At 38.8% G+C, this 18,780-nt stretch overlaps 1 protein-coding gene across 6 annotated transcripts in view; it reads right to left on the bottom strand.

Moving 5' to 3' along the window:
* OTUD7A (OTU deubiquitinase 7A) overlaps positions 1-18,780 on the bottom strand; it is a 107,549-nt gene extending 88,769 nt beyond the window's left edge. For 4 of the 6 annotated variants that reach the window (XM_021407421.1, XM_021407418.1, XM_021407425.1 and 1 more), the window contains exon 1: positions 18,551-18,713. The gene's annotated coding sequence lies outside the window, so the exon portion shown is untranslated. The other 2 variants (XM_021407419.1, XM_021407420.1) reach the window with 2 other exon arrangements.

Below are 18,780 nucleotides of genomic sequence, written 5' to 3'. Positions count from 1 at the left end.
TTCCAGTCCAAATCTTTCAAACTGATTGCTCTAATCAGGGTCCAAAGTCTAAATTTAGGTGTCTAAAATTAAAATGGCCTGACTGTCTAAGGGGTCAATCTCCTGTATCTTCCAGTTAATTTAAGACACAGTAGGGTTACTCAGTTTTATGAATAAAAGAAAAAAAAACCCAAAACAAACAGATCACTAATAGTTTACATACATCACTAGTTTCCTAACTTTATGGGTACATACAGTCATTTTTCCAGACTATATCAATTTTCCCAAAAGGTGAAAACTGTGCCTCAGAGAGAGGTCCTCTCGTTCACAGTATTCTCAGTATCAAAAACCTTCTTTTAAAAATAACCAGGCAAGCAGCTGTCCCTCTCCAGTTTATGCAAGTTTGACAATTATTCCCTATCCATTCCTTGCTAATTTTTCTGTCAAGGAAAGGATTAGGTAGAACCCAGAATCTGAGTATTAATCCCCCAAATATTCAGTAAGCTACAGTTAAGAACGAACCATCACAGCTGGAAGATGAAAAGACAGGTCAATAGGACGTGGATATTTACAAAACATCCAATTCCAAGTGGTTGAAAACCATTCAATTACAACGCACCACTTTTTTTTTTTTATACCATCCTCTCTTCTCAATCTTATTAAAAGTCTTTCATAGAACCACAAAATAGAGAGCTTTAATTTACCTTTCCCCCCCAAGAAAGAAACAGCCTCACAGTCAGATTACAAAGATAACATTCCTGACTAGGTCAGAAAACTACTGGGGACTTCATTTCTACTACACACAAAAGAACACAACTCAGTGGCCCACTGTGTTCTCCACTTGCCTACAGAAGATGAGGAGCTATAACATTTCCTGGCTGCAGCGCCTGACTAACTCAAGCCAAGGATAGATGCACTGCTAGCATTACATACTTGCACTTCAGCACCTGATGTATCAGCTAAGAAGGTGTAATTATTTTACAGAAACCCTTTACGAGGCAGGAAATGTTTTAATAACAGGAGATCTTAGACAAGGCAATAACTATATAGCAACTCAGCAGGAGCCCCAAAGTCCCATTCCCTGCTAGGTTCGCTACAAGAAACATCACAGTTTTGTATATGACATTCTTTGTCTCGTAGAAACAAAGACTATTTGTGTCAGTTCAAGTACTTCTCACAGCTGCAAGTTAGTTTGTTGGTTTTTTCCATCCCAGGATCAAAATTCTCATTTTTTGTGACATGTCAATTGCTAGTCCTTGTTGCTAGTGAACTTTATATTAAACTGCATATTTTAATATTTAAAAGAGTGCAAAACCCACGATTGTAGGACTGAAAGTTCTGTCACTTCAGGTCTTCTTGCTTCTTAAGAAATTTCTTTTCCTCAGAGCAAGAGCACTTTCTCCTATAAAAGCAACCTGAGTGCCCTGCACTTGTATTACACAGAGCCCTTCCCCATCGCCTTACCCAAACAGCAAGTCGTTTCACCAGGTATGAAGTTAGTCTTTTTGCCTCACCAGGATGATGGAAAGCTTTGGTTCAAGTGTAAAATTATGAGGTTCACACTTCATTATTTTATGTAATGCACTAAATAATAATAAAAACCCACCACCCTAGAGCCCATTCAACCCACCATCAGTGAGTAGCTACTGCAAATACATTCTCTCATTTTACCTGAAGTAGTCTACACAAGCTATTACTATGTACTACAATGTTCAGATTCCCCACAATTGAACAACAAATCAATAAAACACATTAGCATAGCTGTAACTTTCAACTCAATGCTGACTTGATTTACTTCTAAGATCATACATGAATTCTAGGCAAATAGTCGCTGGCACTAAAGAACTGATAAAATCTTAGTGTTCAGATGCTTCACCACAGCCTAGATAAACTATGCACAGTAGCTGCTAAAGCTGCATCTTGCTAACAGTAACAAAATTGTTAATTTAAAACACAGTTTGTCGCTTGATAGGCACTTGTACATATTCATTAATCTTCTCCCTATCCTAACGGCATATCAACCACTTAGTGGCCAACGACCCTCTCTGCCACAAATACAGAGAAAGCTTATCGTCTAGAATAAGTGTTTAATTTGTGCATAAAGAGTGATATTTTACTTCTCTAAGGGTTCCTGTCCCCTTTTCTCTAATTGATTAAATTAAAAATAACAAAATATTAGGACATCTCCTTTGGTTCAGCCACAGAAATAGAGCATACTGCCTGAGAGGTACTTTCTGAATTTCCTTTCAAATCACTCACTGGAGGTGGTTTTGATCAGTGCTGTGGTAAGCATAAATTCTGTTACTACTCCTTTAGTTTCAGTCAGCAGCACAGTTCTTGCAGTTAGTTATAGAGTTCTTAGTGAAAGCTGGTTGTCAGAAGCAGAAAGGATGCTAAACCAACCAAAGCAACAACCACACTCCATATTGTTGTCTCCTGGGAACATCAGGGCCTGCTCCTTGGGATGAGCGCCTACGGGATGAGAAAACACAAGAATTTTCCTCATCTCTGAAGCTGTTCTTTGCATTCCAAAGTGTTTTCTCCTATGCACAGTCTGAACTGCAGAAGTAACTAAGAAAGCACTGTGTTGCTTCTACAACTTACGCTAACAAAGTCCATTAACACTTACTTCAAATATATAAGGATTTTAATCACAGAACATATTCTTTGAATACTAACAGAGAGATACAAGAGGGATGTTTTTAGACCTTTAACCTCTAATTAGAGTAATGCTTTCTGTTTTCTGAAATCAATTACCTCCAGACACAAGCTAGCAGCCAGCTGTTGACCCTTCCCCAGCATGGCAAATGTATGCCCTTATACTAAATTGTCTAGGAAGTATGACCAAAGAAACAGTCATCAATAAAAAGTCAGATGAAATGTTAAATATATATATATCAAAATTCATAACAAAAAAGACATTTTATTGCTAGTATTAGTCCATCTTTCTTTTTTTTCTTTTTAAGTTTCATATGTGTATTTCCACACAAATAGTCTTACAAAAGTCTCCCCTTCTTAGTAAAGAACTGTACAGTTACCTGAAATTCGTTGGGTGAAGTACTGCAGCATGTGAAAGTTCTCACGTTATATAAGATGCCAAATAGTACAAACTCTGAAATTATCATGAGATGTAAGCTGGCAGTCATGCACTGCCCCTGCTGTTCTGGTACCAACACATATTCACATTCTTATAAGATATCTTAAAAATTCAGTACCTTTAAGAAAGGCTGTGTTACTGAAGATCAGAGAGAACAAGGCGAATGCAGGTTTCCCTAATGACACCAAACACAGCTTTTAGCATAAGAACATTAGCTGTTGTAGACAAATAAATAGCTTAAATTGCAAATGCTAACAGGCAGCATATAATTGGGAGTATGTTTGCATCTGTGGTTGAATGTCTGATACTGAACTTTTGAACTCTCATGTAAAATCAGTAGAGGCTGGCGGTAAATTTTGAAAACACCTGGAACAAACAGAATTAGCACCACATGAATCCTCCAATAAACACAGAATCACAACGTGCAGTTAAAAGGCTAGTCGGGCACCATATTTCCAGACACCATCTAGATAAACGCATGAAAATATGGATTTGGGTACCAAAAAGGGTTCCCAGCAAATAGGCAGAAAAAAAAGGCCAAGATAGAAGAAGATGAAGAACCTGGCAGGAGCAGAGACTCTGGAAGTGAGGCAAATTCCTGGAGTATCAGAGAGGCATGGAGATTACTGCATGCCAGGAGAAGCCTAGGAACCTCAGCCAGTGATGCCAAAGACCGAAAACTACAAGGAGCTGCGGAGCACAAAGCAAAGTGACTTCCTACCCAGCCTTCCCACACCTGCAGTGATGTCTCCGGTGGGATACAAAGTCAAGACCTAGCGAACACAGCGCTGGCAGCGAAGCAGCTAAGTGAGTATGCAAAATGAATCAAGCATGGTAAATGCTCAAATCCTGTTGGCTTCTAAATGAACTCCAGTATGTAGCTCCATTAGAGGCTGGTTTTTGCTGTTTCATCTGCATCAGCTGTAATCATTTCCTGTTTCTTCTCCTTTGCAGGCTTCAATCTACCTTTTGAAGACCACCACCAATTAACAATGGTTAAGCACACTTTATTCACCACTGACAACATAAAAACATAAGGAAAAAAAATAAACACTCCACCCCCCCCCCCCCCCCCCACAAATTAGAAAGCATTTCTACAGTTAAAGTTACTTTATAACTGCAAGCCTCAAATAACTGGATTTAAATCACAGAAACAGAAAACATGCTCCTGAAGAGAAGTATGTTTTGTACTGCTAGTTGCTACCTTAGGGAAAAATGCAGCTAAAGTTGAAAATAAAACACGACTCTAAAATTGAAGTTCATAATTAATAACAGAAAAGGTTCTGAATCCATGGAAGGGTATCAAAGAACATTATTTCATTATTTCCATTTCAAGTATCATGAAAAGAAGCAGGCAGAAGTATAAAAGCCTGGGCAAAAAAAGAACATCTTAGTCTCTTGGGACTTCATTTCATGCTGTAATTGGTGAAAAGTCTCCCTTAAAAGGTTATAAATGCCATATTAATTTCATTAGGAAGGCCTCCCGTGGCATATTAATTTAGCTTCTGGCACTGTTATTGCATCTTTTCAGATACACAAAATCTTAGGAGGCAATTTCATTAACAGTGAAGATCTGAGAAAGGCAACTATTTTAAACAGATTGCTGATAATTCGGCTTGGAAGCATCCATGTTTATTAATATACTTAGACTCTTCTGATTAACAACATACTGACACAGCAAGAGATAGCAGGCTGTGCTATTGAAATCACATTATCCTCAATGTCTTTGTCTTTGCAAAGATTGCATGAACAGCTCTCAAAAGATTAACGGCCTACTCCTTTATTTAAGGCAGATACTCATCTTTAGTGATCACGTGCAAATTTTGAAGCCAAGCATGAAATTTAACATCTGACTTACGTTATGATGCTAAGAAAGAAGACTTCTTTCCAAGCACTTGCTACACTCAATACTGTATGTAATTCTAGACACACAAAATAGTCTAATTGCCAGTCTGTACAACAGAATTATCAGCTTCTCAATCCCGACCTTGCTTCTCTAACATGATTTATACATGCAAGCCTCTGAAGCTACCTATGGTCTCACCAGTTACTAGAAGCCAATAGGACCTTTTTTCGTATGATAAAACACAACTATAAGTAAAACAAGTTCTATTGAAATAAGCATGCTGATACTTATAAATCTTACATTATTATCAAGTCCAAAAATACAGCATGTATTCTGTATGCTTTACATCTTCATAAGTTTTAAAACCTGCATACAATTTCCTGTTAATTGAGTCATCCCGGGCACAGCTATCATATAAAACCAATGTTCCTCTGACCATCTTTCAGACACACGCTGTTCATTCAACCCTGCTCAATCACGAGAGAGAGAATACAAAAGAACTGCTTTAAACCACAAAGGTACAAGCTGTGCAACCAGAGCTGCTAATGCTTATACATTTGTGATATTCAATTAAGTCTGTAAATCAGGACTAAGTATCAGTCTAAAGAGGATGTTATGGTTCAACTAGACCTGCAGTTTTTTAAGCAGAAATTCCATCACCAAATTCCACAGCTATCCTGGGGATCTCTTCATCAAAACAGAAACTTCAATGCAGTTAATAACAGATACAAACTCTGGTGCCCACTGGTACGTAAAAACAACATTTTGGAATTAAAAAACATATACATAAATGTATAGAGGCACATACACACTTCTAAAGACATTCAGCCCTACTCCTGGGAACAATAACACACATCTCATTATTCTTGGTACATTTTCCCATTCTTTGGGCAGTCTCGTTTCTAATTTTTCATGAGAGGTATCAAAAAAATTCCGAAAAGGTTTTGTTTTGATGTCTGATTCTTTTTCATAAAAACACGTAAAGCCTATGACAAGTAAGCATGGACTTCATAAGACAGCATACATTTTTAGTTATTCCGCAACATATTTAGATCCACAGCAGTAAGAATAAAGCATAACTGGTTACCAATCAAATAGATTTCACAGAACTTTTTCAGGAAAATAAGTAATGAGGAATAGCATTGCTTCAGTACAGAATGGAAACAAATTAACAAAACAAGATAAGCATTATTAAAATAATTTTAAACTCATACCAGTGTGAATATGCAGAAAAGGAAGGCTTGTAATAGCTCTGTACATGGAATTCAGTCAAATACGGATGAAATCATAGCATGAATAGTACTTTCCTTTCAATAGATTTTCTTCTGTAGAATACAAAATGCAGGGATCCCACAGAATCACATCTGACCAAATAGGCCTCAGACTAGGAACCTGGCCAGCTGACCAGTACTCATAAATTGTGATTATTCTTACTAAATTGTAATTATTATTGAATCACATACTGTTGATTTTAGATTACACTTTCAATTTGCTGTGACCATGCTTCATTCTATTCCAGTTTTAAAGGATGCCTGCTTTTTAGGCTACCATCTGAGCTGACATGAAACACTGCCTTACAACTTACAAACTGTCTCCAAAAACACTCTGCTTATTAACAGCAGTGTTTGCTCAAACACTCTGAAAATCAACAAACATTTTCTCACATATGCAATTGCTACAGAAAAAAAAAAAGCAGAAGGAATGCCTCAGAGACTTGAAGTCATTTCAGTTATATGCCAGAGCTTATGAAGGACTATACAACTTAAAGTTTGGTTTTAAATAGACATGTCTGAAGGCTAGGAAAACCACTTGTCGTCATAAAGTACACAACTACACAGAAAACTGATGAGGCTTTGTGGCTGATAACCAGATCCTTTTTTTTTTTTTCCCCCCAAGTAGTAAACTAATTTTTTTGACTGGAGGTTTCACAGTTTAGCTGTTAATGAAGTTACAACTTCACATGGTGGCTTAATCATCGGGACAAGAGCTTAAAACTTACTTCATATGACCTAGAAGCCTAAATCCTAAGAGGTTATGTGATCTCTTAAGGTACCATACTCAGCCTTCCAAGTGAGTCCAGGAGCTTTAGAAACTTTTAAACAATTTTCTCTGATTGAGCTACTGATATTAAAAAAAAAAACAAAAAACAAAGCAACCATTCTAGTCTCCCTCCCCTTCCAAAAAAAAAAAAAAAAAAAACAACCACCAAAACCTAGAATCATCTCAAGTACTGCCACACAAGACTTAAATGTTCTGTTGCAAAAACCCTGATCAAAGATATACCAAACCGCCACGCCCTCAGAGCTGCAGTCTACTTTCTGTTACATTTGGTCAAATTGACCAAATCCTGTGATACTTACGTAGGTAGGAAGACACTTTCATGTAGAATACACTACTTCATTTGTGAACTACTACTAATGTACTTAAAAGCAATATGCTTATTCTTCACTGTAATACGTTTCTTGTCAAACTGTGAAATCCTGCTACTAACTTCCGTAAATACGACAAATCCTCATCTTATTTAACATGCATTTTATGCAGTGACCCAATTTAACAGTGCAAGGCTTGAAGAAAAGAAGAACTGTTAGGTCTACAAATATATAACATCACTTCATTCCAGCCAGACAAACAGTAGGAACATGCAGAAGCAACACAGAACGAATGCCGCATCTTATTAGCAGCTCTCTGCATCTGGTTATTTCATTAAACAAGTTATAAGCTCTTATGTTCTCTAGCTGCTCAGGAATTTAAAAATTTAAAAAATAAAATAAATCAGCACCTCTCCTGGCAAACTAATGTAGGATGAGCAAAAGGGATTTCAAATAGATTCCTAAAACTATTTTCTGGCTCTGGCCATTCTCAAAACAAAGATATGAGTATTTTTTTTCCCATCTCATGACAAGGTTCATATGAGCAACAAATAGACCATCCCTATATAAGAAAAAAAAAAATGTATAAGGTTTGAAAAAAATCAGTAGGTTTTTTGAATAGTTATTTTTGCTATTTGTTCGTAACTCGTTCTTCTAGAGTACATGCCTATAAAACTTCAGCTACATTTTCGATAACCTCTTTCCTTCCTATCAAAACCACTAGAAGCCACTTATAAGTATATACATACACAGGCTTTCACACATACAGCCACTGCATTTCATTAGCTTTTTAACTTAGGCTGGAAGATCAAATAAAGGTCATATTTTGCATAAACATCTGTATGGAAAGTTAAGTTCTGCTTTGATGTTTTTAACCTTCATAACAGTAGCAAACTCCTTTCTTACTGTTGCATTTAAAGAAATAAATGACAGCGTACAGTGCTCATTATCTCAGGTTATACACTTAACACCACATCATTTTTTCATGGTATAATGATAAAAAGAATAAGATAACCATAACCCACCAAAACTGAAGTTTCACTTTTTATAAAATCTTTCTTCTGGATGTCCAGATTTTACTGTACAGCAGTGAACCAGCTATAAAATTACCTCCTCTTAAGACTACGAAATCTCTTGTACAATACTAGTAGGATACAGGCTCTAGGGTAATGTTTTTCTCCCACCAAATAAAATAAACTTTTCATAGACATATCTAACAAAGATATTTTGGTTTGGGGATAAAACATCCCCAAGAAATAACATCTGTAAGGCAAACCACTTTGTACAATTCCACTTTGCCCCACATTAGAAGTGAATATACAGATATGGCATTGTTTCAAGCATCACAAAGTAGATCTTTTATCCATACACATCAGTCACAATGAGTAACATCCAGGACTTAATTGAAACCTTTCTGACAGCAAAGGATTTTGTTCTTCCAGATATGAAAAGATTAAAAGTAGGATACTTAAACAACACTTGTTGGCCAGTCACTATTCCTCTATGTCAACTTACATGCTTTACTGGCAAATCTGCTCCTTCTGAGGTCATCTTCTGCCAAAGGGACTCAGAGCCCCACAACTCAAAGGTTATTTTCCTCACATTATTATACCATGAAAGGTTTGGGGAAAGTGGGTAGTTTGCTTTCGTAACTTCAAAGCTCCAGACCATTTTGTCTCCTGTTCTCAGTGTGGTAGCATGACTCTCAAGGACCACTTATGCCCCAAGTAATTTAAGTTATAGTCAGAATCTTTTTCTCCTTCACTGCTATGTCTCAGATTTGTACAGGGAAAAAAAAAAAAAAAAACAGCTCACAGAACACATAAAAACAAAATCTTCATGCTGTTCTGTTTGTTCATATAACTCCTATAGGAAAATAACTGGGGTAAAAACAGCCATTGGGTCATTTCTACCCACCATGACACACAGCATGCAGAGTAAAAAGATGTACTTTTCAAACCTTTTCCTCACAGAAATAAAGCATCTTTTTAGAGGAAAATCTTATGAAATCCAAAGGATACTCCATGTTTTTCTTCTATGTGTGGCTTTTGAGACCTTTTCTCTCATGAGGACACATCCGTCTATTTATGATGGATAGGAAAGTATTGTATGTTAGTTGAGAGACACATGGAACAAAAGCTAACAACTGAAGGAACCATTTCTCCTATTTTCATGTAAAGTATATTTTAGGAGACAAAACTGCAAGAAGGAAAATGATAATGGCTCCTTCTCAAATTTCATATCAAAGAAAGTCAAGATATCATCAGCTACATATAACCATCTTATCAACTACAGATACTTACAACTGGGATGCTCAGGCATGAATATTCATTCCCTTGGTAGCATAAAGCCAGTGATTTATATTTCTACGTTGATTGAGGTCTACACTACGCAACAGCCTGTGCTCATAATAACTTATCTCAACCAACTGATCTGCTCTAGCACTCAGGGAGAGCAGCCAAACTAGTGATCCTCAGCTGGATGCACATTCCTCAGGGTTTACCAGTATGACTGTATCTGGCTTATCTGCTGAAATGAGTGTATCATCTTTTTGCAGTCACAAGGCTGCCAGGCCTGTAGATAAGCAATACATCATAGCAGCAAGGCACATGTGCCAGTAAATCACTGCCTTCAGAAAACACAAGGACAACTTGATCAAAAGATTCCTCGGTGTGTAGCAAGCAATGAACATTCTGTGGCATGTGTTTATGATCGCAGACAATAGTAAGCTCAGACTCAGACCCTATTGTATCTCCCAGTCATAAGCCCTGAGCTGCAATTCCCAAACTACCAGCCTGTCTGACCCATCCTTCTTTACCAATTACAAGTATTCTCCCTCTGAAGGGTAAAGAAACTGAGCCAAGTACTTGGGGACAGATTCAGCAACTGAAAGAGGATATCTCCTGTTACAAAGATGCTGCAGTCCAGTGAGAGACAATGTAATTGTGTTTCTTGTCTCAAACAACACAGCACTAGGCTTTATGGTGCTACTCTTTCTTCTGCACACAGTTTTATGTACAAATGTCAGAATAAATCCTGAACAATGAGGAATCAGAAAAATGCAAACTGTGTTGCCAAGGAAGTAATACAGACATCTAAATGTGGTTTCTCCAAGAGAACTTCTCTTTTTGGAGGGTGAGAAAGAAGTGTAACCTTCACATAAGGGCTTTTTCCCCTCACCCCTTAGCCTGTTCCTTCTTCTTGCAAAAAACAGGCATCCTTTTATTAATCCTGATTAAGTTCTGCTTTGAGCATTTACAGTCTGCCTATCCATCTCTGTATTTCCTGCCCAAAATCATTACAGTATCCTCACTCTCTGTTTTGCATCTTAAAGCAGAGATACGAGCATGATTGTAGACATAGAAGAATAAGAGAGAAAATCAGTAAAGCATGTCTGGAGCCTTCCAGATGAAGAGAATTATTTATATCAGCCCAAACAACTTTCCCTAGCTTATTTAAAACTGTCTCTAAATATTTAGCAATGAAGAGAAAAAAACTCTAGCATAGCATAAAAGAAAGAAATCTTCAAATATAAACAGATAGATATGCAAATTTTGTATATCTGACGTCCCAGCATATTGTATTCATACAAAGAAGCCTGGAGGAAAAAACTGTCTAAGAAACACACAGCTTTTAAAGGACTTGTCATTTCAAGTGTTCCTCACTCACTAAAAGTCATCCACAAAAATACATCTCAAAAATTCATTCCTTCATATTGGTCTTCCAACACAAAAGGGACATTGTATAAAGCCAAATATCAGAGCATCTAATTTCCCCCCACAAGGATATCACAAGAATACATACGGGGATGTGAGAATAACTTGTAGGACCTCAAACCTTTGCGGCATATTGTCACTCAGACATAGAGCTTCCCCCAAATGACCTGGCACTTGTATACCCTCCCACGGTTTTGGTTCAAGTCTTGCTTTTTACGATTACTGAAAAGTCAAACATGAAACAATTATAGAGAAAAAAGTCAGAAAAGATACAAAGCATCTCAGCTGCTACTTTTGTTTTAAATTCCAAATTTTCTTGTTAACTTTTATCTTGGATTTCAACCCTCAGCTGGTAAATGATCAGGCATTCCAGTATGTATGGTTCATGAAAAGGTTACTACTTTTCAATGGCAATTTTTGGGGTGGTTGGTGTTGTGGTCTGGTTGGCTTTTTTTTTTTCCCCCCATGACGGTTGTTTGTTTTGTTGGGCTTTTGTTTGTCTGATTTTAGCAGCATAAACTTATCAATCTGCATATACTTGATCAGCCTGAATTTATTTAATGTTATCTTCTTGGCCTCCTCTGGAAGACCACTACATTATAGATTACTCATATCTTTTCATGTGTGCTGAATACCATCTACTCACAACACTTCAGTCTGGATTCTGGCCTCAGGTGGTTATTCTGATTAGAGCACACAAGCTGTCTAAGCACGGCGTCTGACAGCCTGTGTTTCCTTCCACAGTTTGCTGCTTACTACACTCTGAACCTCACTAATAAGCTCAATTTTACCACCATCAAGTACCCAACCTCTAAACTGATCTCAGTGCTGACAGTGAATACTCTTTAACACAGGACAAAAGCTCCTTGGCAGTATTTTAGGAACTCTTAAGACAATATAAGCATTTTCACAGAAACGTAATGAGTATATATCTAGTAAGACATATCTGGCATCACTCCCTTCATGTCCTTGCTTTGCAATTTCCAGTCACATATAAGTACCTGATACAGTCGCTCACCAGTAATAGAGAAATAACTCATTCCAACTAGAAGATAGAACAAGTCAAGTCACAGACTGCATCTGGTACTTTGTCTCATTGCAATGATCTCAAAAGAGAAGGAACAAGCCGATCAAGATATTGCCTGTTGCATGTTCTTATTTGGCATTCTTGTATTTAATACAAAGATAAACATAAACAAGCATTATTAATTGGTAGCTGCATGAGGTTTCCAAACTATATGTACAATTAAGATGAGGCTGACTGTTCACTTCCAATTTTCTTAATGTGTATGCAACAAAGCAAGATACATTATTAGAAATTATCTCACTTAAACACTGAGATTTTTGACAGCATCATCTTCTCTCAAGCGGCAACTCAAAATCAGTTCTTACCAACAACATCCGCAACTTGCTAAGCAATTCTGAAAGATTTTAAAGTGTTGTAGCTTTGGGCGTGGATGCACGTTTAGTCAGGAAAATCTCTAAGTACTGGCCTTCCAGAGCAGCGTCCTGACTGAGGTGAGATTCAGTTCATGATTTGCATGGTTCAAGGCAGATGAACCGCTTTACAGTGCCAGGTTCCCAGATTAAAGAAATGTCTATACCTTGAGGGCTGCACAGACGCTGCCTAACGGACACAGTGGTAACCTTTCCTTGCTGAAAGAGCGTTTTTGAAGAAAACGATGCTTTCTGTACTGCTTAGAAAGTAATTACAGTAGAAGAGTACAGTGACTTAACAACGAAAATCAATACTGCAAGAAAGGCTTCTATTCCAATGCCCTTGTTCTTGAGACTAGAAGGAGTCCATGGAATGACTGAGTTGTCAGCCACTCGTGCGTTTAGTATTTATACAGGAGCGACACAACTGTAGCCTGGTCTGCTGTATAACACAGAGCAAAGGAATTCATTCAATAATTTGTTAATCGGGAATATTAACACCAGCAGAATTTCATTCCTGCTAAGATGCTGAAAAATGCAGAACTTAAGACATTTTTTCATTCAGACTTCCTAACAGGCAATGATTATTTTACCAGTTTCTATGGTACTGTCACCATGGCAGCTAGCCATTTTAATCAAAGGCATTAGAACATATTTCTGATAACATCAGAGCAATGGCTTAGAAATATATTACTTCTCCTGGCCATATACAGCAGTATCAACTTTGTAAATTTCCGTATGACAGAGGTCACTAATGGCATCAGCAGTCATGAGAATTAGAAAAGTGATATTTCAAGCATCTAATAATGAACAAGTTCTCAGTGTTCCTAATTCTAACTGCAAAAACAATACTGGAAATATAATCATTGTAACAAAAGTGAGAACCAAAGTTCTCTTACAGGTTGCTTGCTTTCTACACGGGTTTCATCTCTTCTTTGATTAACTAGTCAATACATATGATTACTCAGTAGATTCCAAGAAAATGCGCCAGTGAAGAAAAAATCACCGTAAAACACTGAGTAACTGCAAAACACTGGCAGATAAAGATAGCTACTCTTGCTAAAAAAAAAAAAAGCTGTTCCCTGCACAGGTTAAATGGTATTGAAGCATTGCATAGAGGATTGAAATTGTGATCAGTGTGCTGACTGATGAAATTTTAAACATACAATGTGAGACATACTAATTTCACAAAATTTATCGTGAATTATTTGCAGATATGCTCCCTCCTGAAAAAAAAACACTGAAAAATACTGTCACCAACTGAACTCTTGCATTTTTTTTGCCTTAAGTAATCAGTGCTGCACTTCAGCATTTTAAAGCAGCTTTTAGAACTACAGCACAGCATCAACGGGTAGTGATTTTAGGAAGCCTCGTCAAACTGAAAAACAACAAGAATTCACCTTCTTGTATGTGATCTGCAAAGCAATAAAAATAAGTGAATAAGTGATGTATATACACATAAGCTTGTTCAGAAAGCTTACTGCATCTAAAAGGTCAGAGGCAAAGACATTACATTTTAAAATAAACTAGTTCTAATGCCAAGATATACTGCAGAAAGACTTAAACAGCAGATGTGAGCACAATGAGACAGTGGGTGATGCATTTCAGCAGTGGCAACAGTGGGTCATCTCTGTGGTGCAGATTAGTATGAGCACAGCATGGAGACTCTTGCTCATCGCTGGTGAAAATGCATAGCTACTTGTGGTGACTAAGCTGAAAAATAGCGTTTTGTTGCTGAGAATTTGCACTATCAGATAGTGTTACTGTGCTCTTTGTATCTGTTGTAGTTTCCACAGAAATAACCAGGAGGCATTATTTTTGGAGCAGCCTTCATAAATAATACTAAATACTAAACAACAGCACAATTTAAGTCGTTGGTCTAAAATACAGGTGGTTTTGAGGGAGCAGGGAAAAAAAAAAACACAAAAAAAACCTCTTGTTGGAAGTTAAAAAGCCAAATGACCCATTCCTAACTCCATCAGAACTACATGACATGTCCGGAGCTGGTATTTGGCACGTCAATTATTCATCTAGATGTATGAGAGTTCATATATGGGAACCAAACATTCTGCAAGGCAGTGATGAAAAACAAAATTGTCCTTTGTGAAACAAATAGCAACCCACCACTTCTCCTCTAAATCACACAGGAAATTACAAACTATCTTAAATTAATATTTTTTTTAATTAAAACATATTTCTAAATGCTGAGACTGAAATATTAAAAGAATTTCTAAGCCCTTTTAATTAAATCTAATAAGGACGTCCAAAAAAGAATTATGCTGTTTACTTCAAAAACAGACCATGTTTTTCGAACAACTGAAAAGACTGAATTGACAGTGACTGAATTGACACTATTTAGACATAAACCCAGGGTTTCTGGAAGTTATAATCTGAATTCAATATGCAGCAGTCTCTACTTCAAGCTTAAATCTTAACCAAGAGTCCATCCTAAGTATAGATAACGTCAATAATATTCTGCAGCAAAACAATACCGCACAGCCCTTCAACAAGAAATCACTGGTATAAACATATCTGAAAATAGACGGCGCTGACCCCGAGTAAAGGAAGAGCAAAAAGCTGAAGTAAACTGTGAATGAGACTTGAAATTAACTGTAATTAGCTTTGTATCTTCAAAATACCTAAGATGAATTCAAAATACTCATCACAGGTACAGTCAAATCCCCTATATCTCCAGTCTCTCCAAGATCATTAGCTTTCTAGTTTAATCCCCTTGGGTCAGTGTCTGGGCAGCAAAAAAAAAAAAAAAAAAGAAAAAAAGACATGAAAATACTTGATGGTGAAAAGTTGTTTTGTTATGCTTTCATACATATATTAATTAATCTGCCTTTATAAATAAAATTTGTTTACTCACAAGAAACTGCAAATAGTGCTACCATCTTACCCGCAAACACTTGGCTTCCTCAGTTTGCTGTCACATACCATTTTAGAAAACCAATGATTAAGAAATAGAGAATGATGCAGTGTAACATCTATGCAACATCTATATCTCACTTGAACTAGTAAACTTCTACCTTTATATAAGGCTACACTGCTGAATTTTCAAATCATCTCTAAACAGCCATGTTTTCCTTTTTCCTCTTAGGAAAACGCTGATTAATATGTTCAGAAGATCCACGTATCTTTTAGCTCTATGAATCCACGATTGGATATGCAGTGCATACTGGGGACATTAACTATAAATGAACTACTAGACCACAACACCTTCAAGAAAACGCCTTTTCTCCATCTTTCAGTCTTCAGTTTAATAGCCGCACTTTTCATCTTAAGGGCTTGACATTTCTTTAACCAGCTGTTTAATTTTTGCCTAATATGAGCCCAAATATGTTTCATTACATGCAAGTCAAAAGGAGGTTCAGATTTCACAATGTTTCAGGGAATACAGAATATACTGAGCAGAAAGAGACTTCATCACAGTAAGATCTGAGGTATAGACTACCTGGTGACAAATATTCTGCAAGTTCTCTTAGTGCTTCCCCACTTCCAACCTCAACTTTCTCTCCAGCAACACACAAGTGTGTGGGAATATCCTGACAGTGTGATTTTCCTCCTCCAAAGGCTACAGAAGTTAAGTGTGTTTTAAGGCAATAATGTGCTAACTAACAATACATGAAAACAAGATGACATACATATTTCTTATACTCTTACACGTCTGTAATGCTTAACAGAATTAAAAATGTCAAATATCATTTGTTTCCCCCAAACACAAATACGGTACCAAAGAACTCATACAAGAAGCAATACATAAATGACAAGAAAACATCACAGTGATTTTAAATGTAGCTTCATGTTCTAAATTCTACATCTAGTAGTTCGGCCAACAAGCTGCTTTCTTCCTAGCAAGTAACAAGACAGACAACAATTAGCACAACGGTTGTGTTGGTAAGATCTGAGTCAACGTTCATACGCTTGTCCGCATATGGCTCTACAAAAATCCTGGCCTAGAGACCCATTCACAGAAAGTCTTCTCACTCCCTGGTCTTTTTGCTGAATCCACACCAGCATGAATACACGGGATAGCTGCCAGGAAGTGTTAGAGATGCAGAGGTAGGCTTACTAAGCACCTTCTCACCTGCTCATCCTGCACTTACTTCAAGTCTACAACATTCAGCCATCACCACCTGTATTTACACCGGTAAACCAAAACTAAAGCCTTCTAGATCTTATCTAGAACAAAACATTACTTTTTTTTTTTTAATGGAAATCACACTACAATTAAACAAGCAACAGTTATATATATATATACACACACATATATCACATACATATATGTGAAATTATTAGTTTATTATACTTTATGCTTAACTAGCATCATGTTATTACTAGTTATTAATTACACATGCATTATGCTGCCCTGAAGATGACTGAGCTTCCTCTAAACTACATTGTGAACATTTCTATTCCTCATCATATCATTAGAACCAAAATGAAAAAATAGTAGAAATATACTCCACATCACAACTGATCTTAGTGCCTTCTCAAAGGTTTGCAAGGAAAAGTATTGCAGAGAAAGGTGGGCATATTCCCCATTCAAGCAGGGAAACTCCAGCCTGCCTTTGTGAGAGCAGCACATGCACACCTGGGCACAATTTGGCTTTCCTCTAGAGAAGAAGGGAGACCATTTAGAAAGTCCACATCAACAGCATAAAATGGAGATGGATTCAGCCTTGACTGCTACCACACTCATTTTATTAACGGATTATATGAAAACAACACTTTCCCTACCAATAGCACTTCAATTCCAGAAGCTCGAGATCCTTTCCTTTAAATTCATGCCATAGCAACCTTTTCTGAAGTCAATGTCACCTGTAAGGACTGAGTTAAAATGTGGGCCAAATTTAGCACATTAGTTTCCTTTGAGCTTAAAGGACTCCATTTTATCCTATATGTGATTTGAGTGGTAAACATTGCATCTAGCAACACATTTCCAATCATTCCAGAGCAAAATACTTGCCCTGATCATCAGTTTCAAATATTTGTCTGAGATGAAGGTCAAATGAGAAGCGTGAAAGGTTTCTTTCTGTTCACATATACGTTTATATCTCTATGCTAGAAATGGCAGCACTATTCAAGCCTGAGGAGTGTGCTGAAATACAACACTTATACTTGGCCAATTTTGAGGTGCATTTAACTGGCAACAGAAAAGACCATTCTCTCTTGCAGTGTGGAACGCGTATGCCCACACAGCCATGAGTATCATGGTGCGTGTACAACAGGGAGCAGGGATGGGAACTTACCGTGGCAGAACTACAGCAAAAGTGGTCAATGATTTATTCATTTATTTTCAGCACTGGGTCACGAAGGGCTCTGCACCATTAGTTCAGACAGACAAGTAACGAGCCCCAGAAAGAGCTTAGAACAGACATTTCCTACCACCTCCAGTGCAAGCGTAAGGGTAGCGAGCTTTTAAATTTAGATTATGTAAGGTCGCGTGCCTCACCGCATTATGTTTTACATGCACATTACCTCTCACTGCACTGTATCACACCCTGTAAACTCCAAACAATCGTTATTTGCAGATTCCATAGCTCTTCCAGAGACAGAACAAACACCACACGCGCATCTCACATCTACCTGACTAAGGTCGGTTCCCAGACGTCCTGCCAGGGTTCAAGAAGCACGGGAGAGAAGAGGCACCGCCTGCCCACAGCGGCCTCTCGTCCCAGCAGGACCCGAGCAGCCGGCCGAGATGCGGGCTCGTTTCGGCAGAGCCGCGAACGCGGGAGCGAAGCCGGGCCGAGAGCCTGCAATGCAGAAGCCCTTCCCGGAGCTCATCAATGAGCCGGGGGAGACGGGGCGGGGGCAGAGCCGGCAGACCTGCCCACATCCCCACCACGGCAACCCGCGGTCGGGCTGCTCCCGAACGCCGGCTTTGCCCTTTCCCGGCCACGGCCGAGGCTTCGCCCTCCGGCTGCCCGCAGCTCCGCGCAGCGGGAACTTCTGCGGCAAGGGCAGCCGGCAGCAAGGGCACCGCTGCGGGCCGGGCCGAGCCGGGCCGGGCGCACCTGGGCCACCTGCCGCCGCACGACCCCGGCCCGCCGGCCGCCCCCGCCAGGGGAGCGGGGGAGGAGGCAGAAGCGGCTCTTACCTGCTGCCGCCGCTCCGCCCGCGCGCCCTCGCTACCCGAGCTCCATCTTCCTCTGGCCGGTGGGGGGGGGGGGAAGCACCCAGCCGCCTCCGCCGTCCCCCAGCTGCTGCTTTCCGTCACCGCGGTCCCCCCACCCGCCCCGCAGCCGGCCCCCGGTGCCGGAACGCCAAACCCACCTCCCGCCTCCGCCGCCTCCTTCCCATGAAGTCACCGGCCGCAGGGCCCTCCCC

Source organism: Numida meleagris, chromosome 9, assembly GCF_002078875.1.
Source record: "Numida meleagris isolate 19003 breed g44 Domestic line chromosome 9, NumMel1.0, whole genome shotgun sequence".
Taxonomy (NCBI): domain Eukaryota; kingdom Metazoa; phylum Chordata; class Aves; order Galliformes; family Numididae; genus Numida; species Numida meleagris.
The sequence above is the reverse complement of the archived record's forward strand: the minus strand, read 5'-3'. Positions and strand labels throughout refer to the sequence as shown.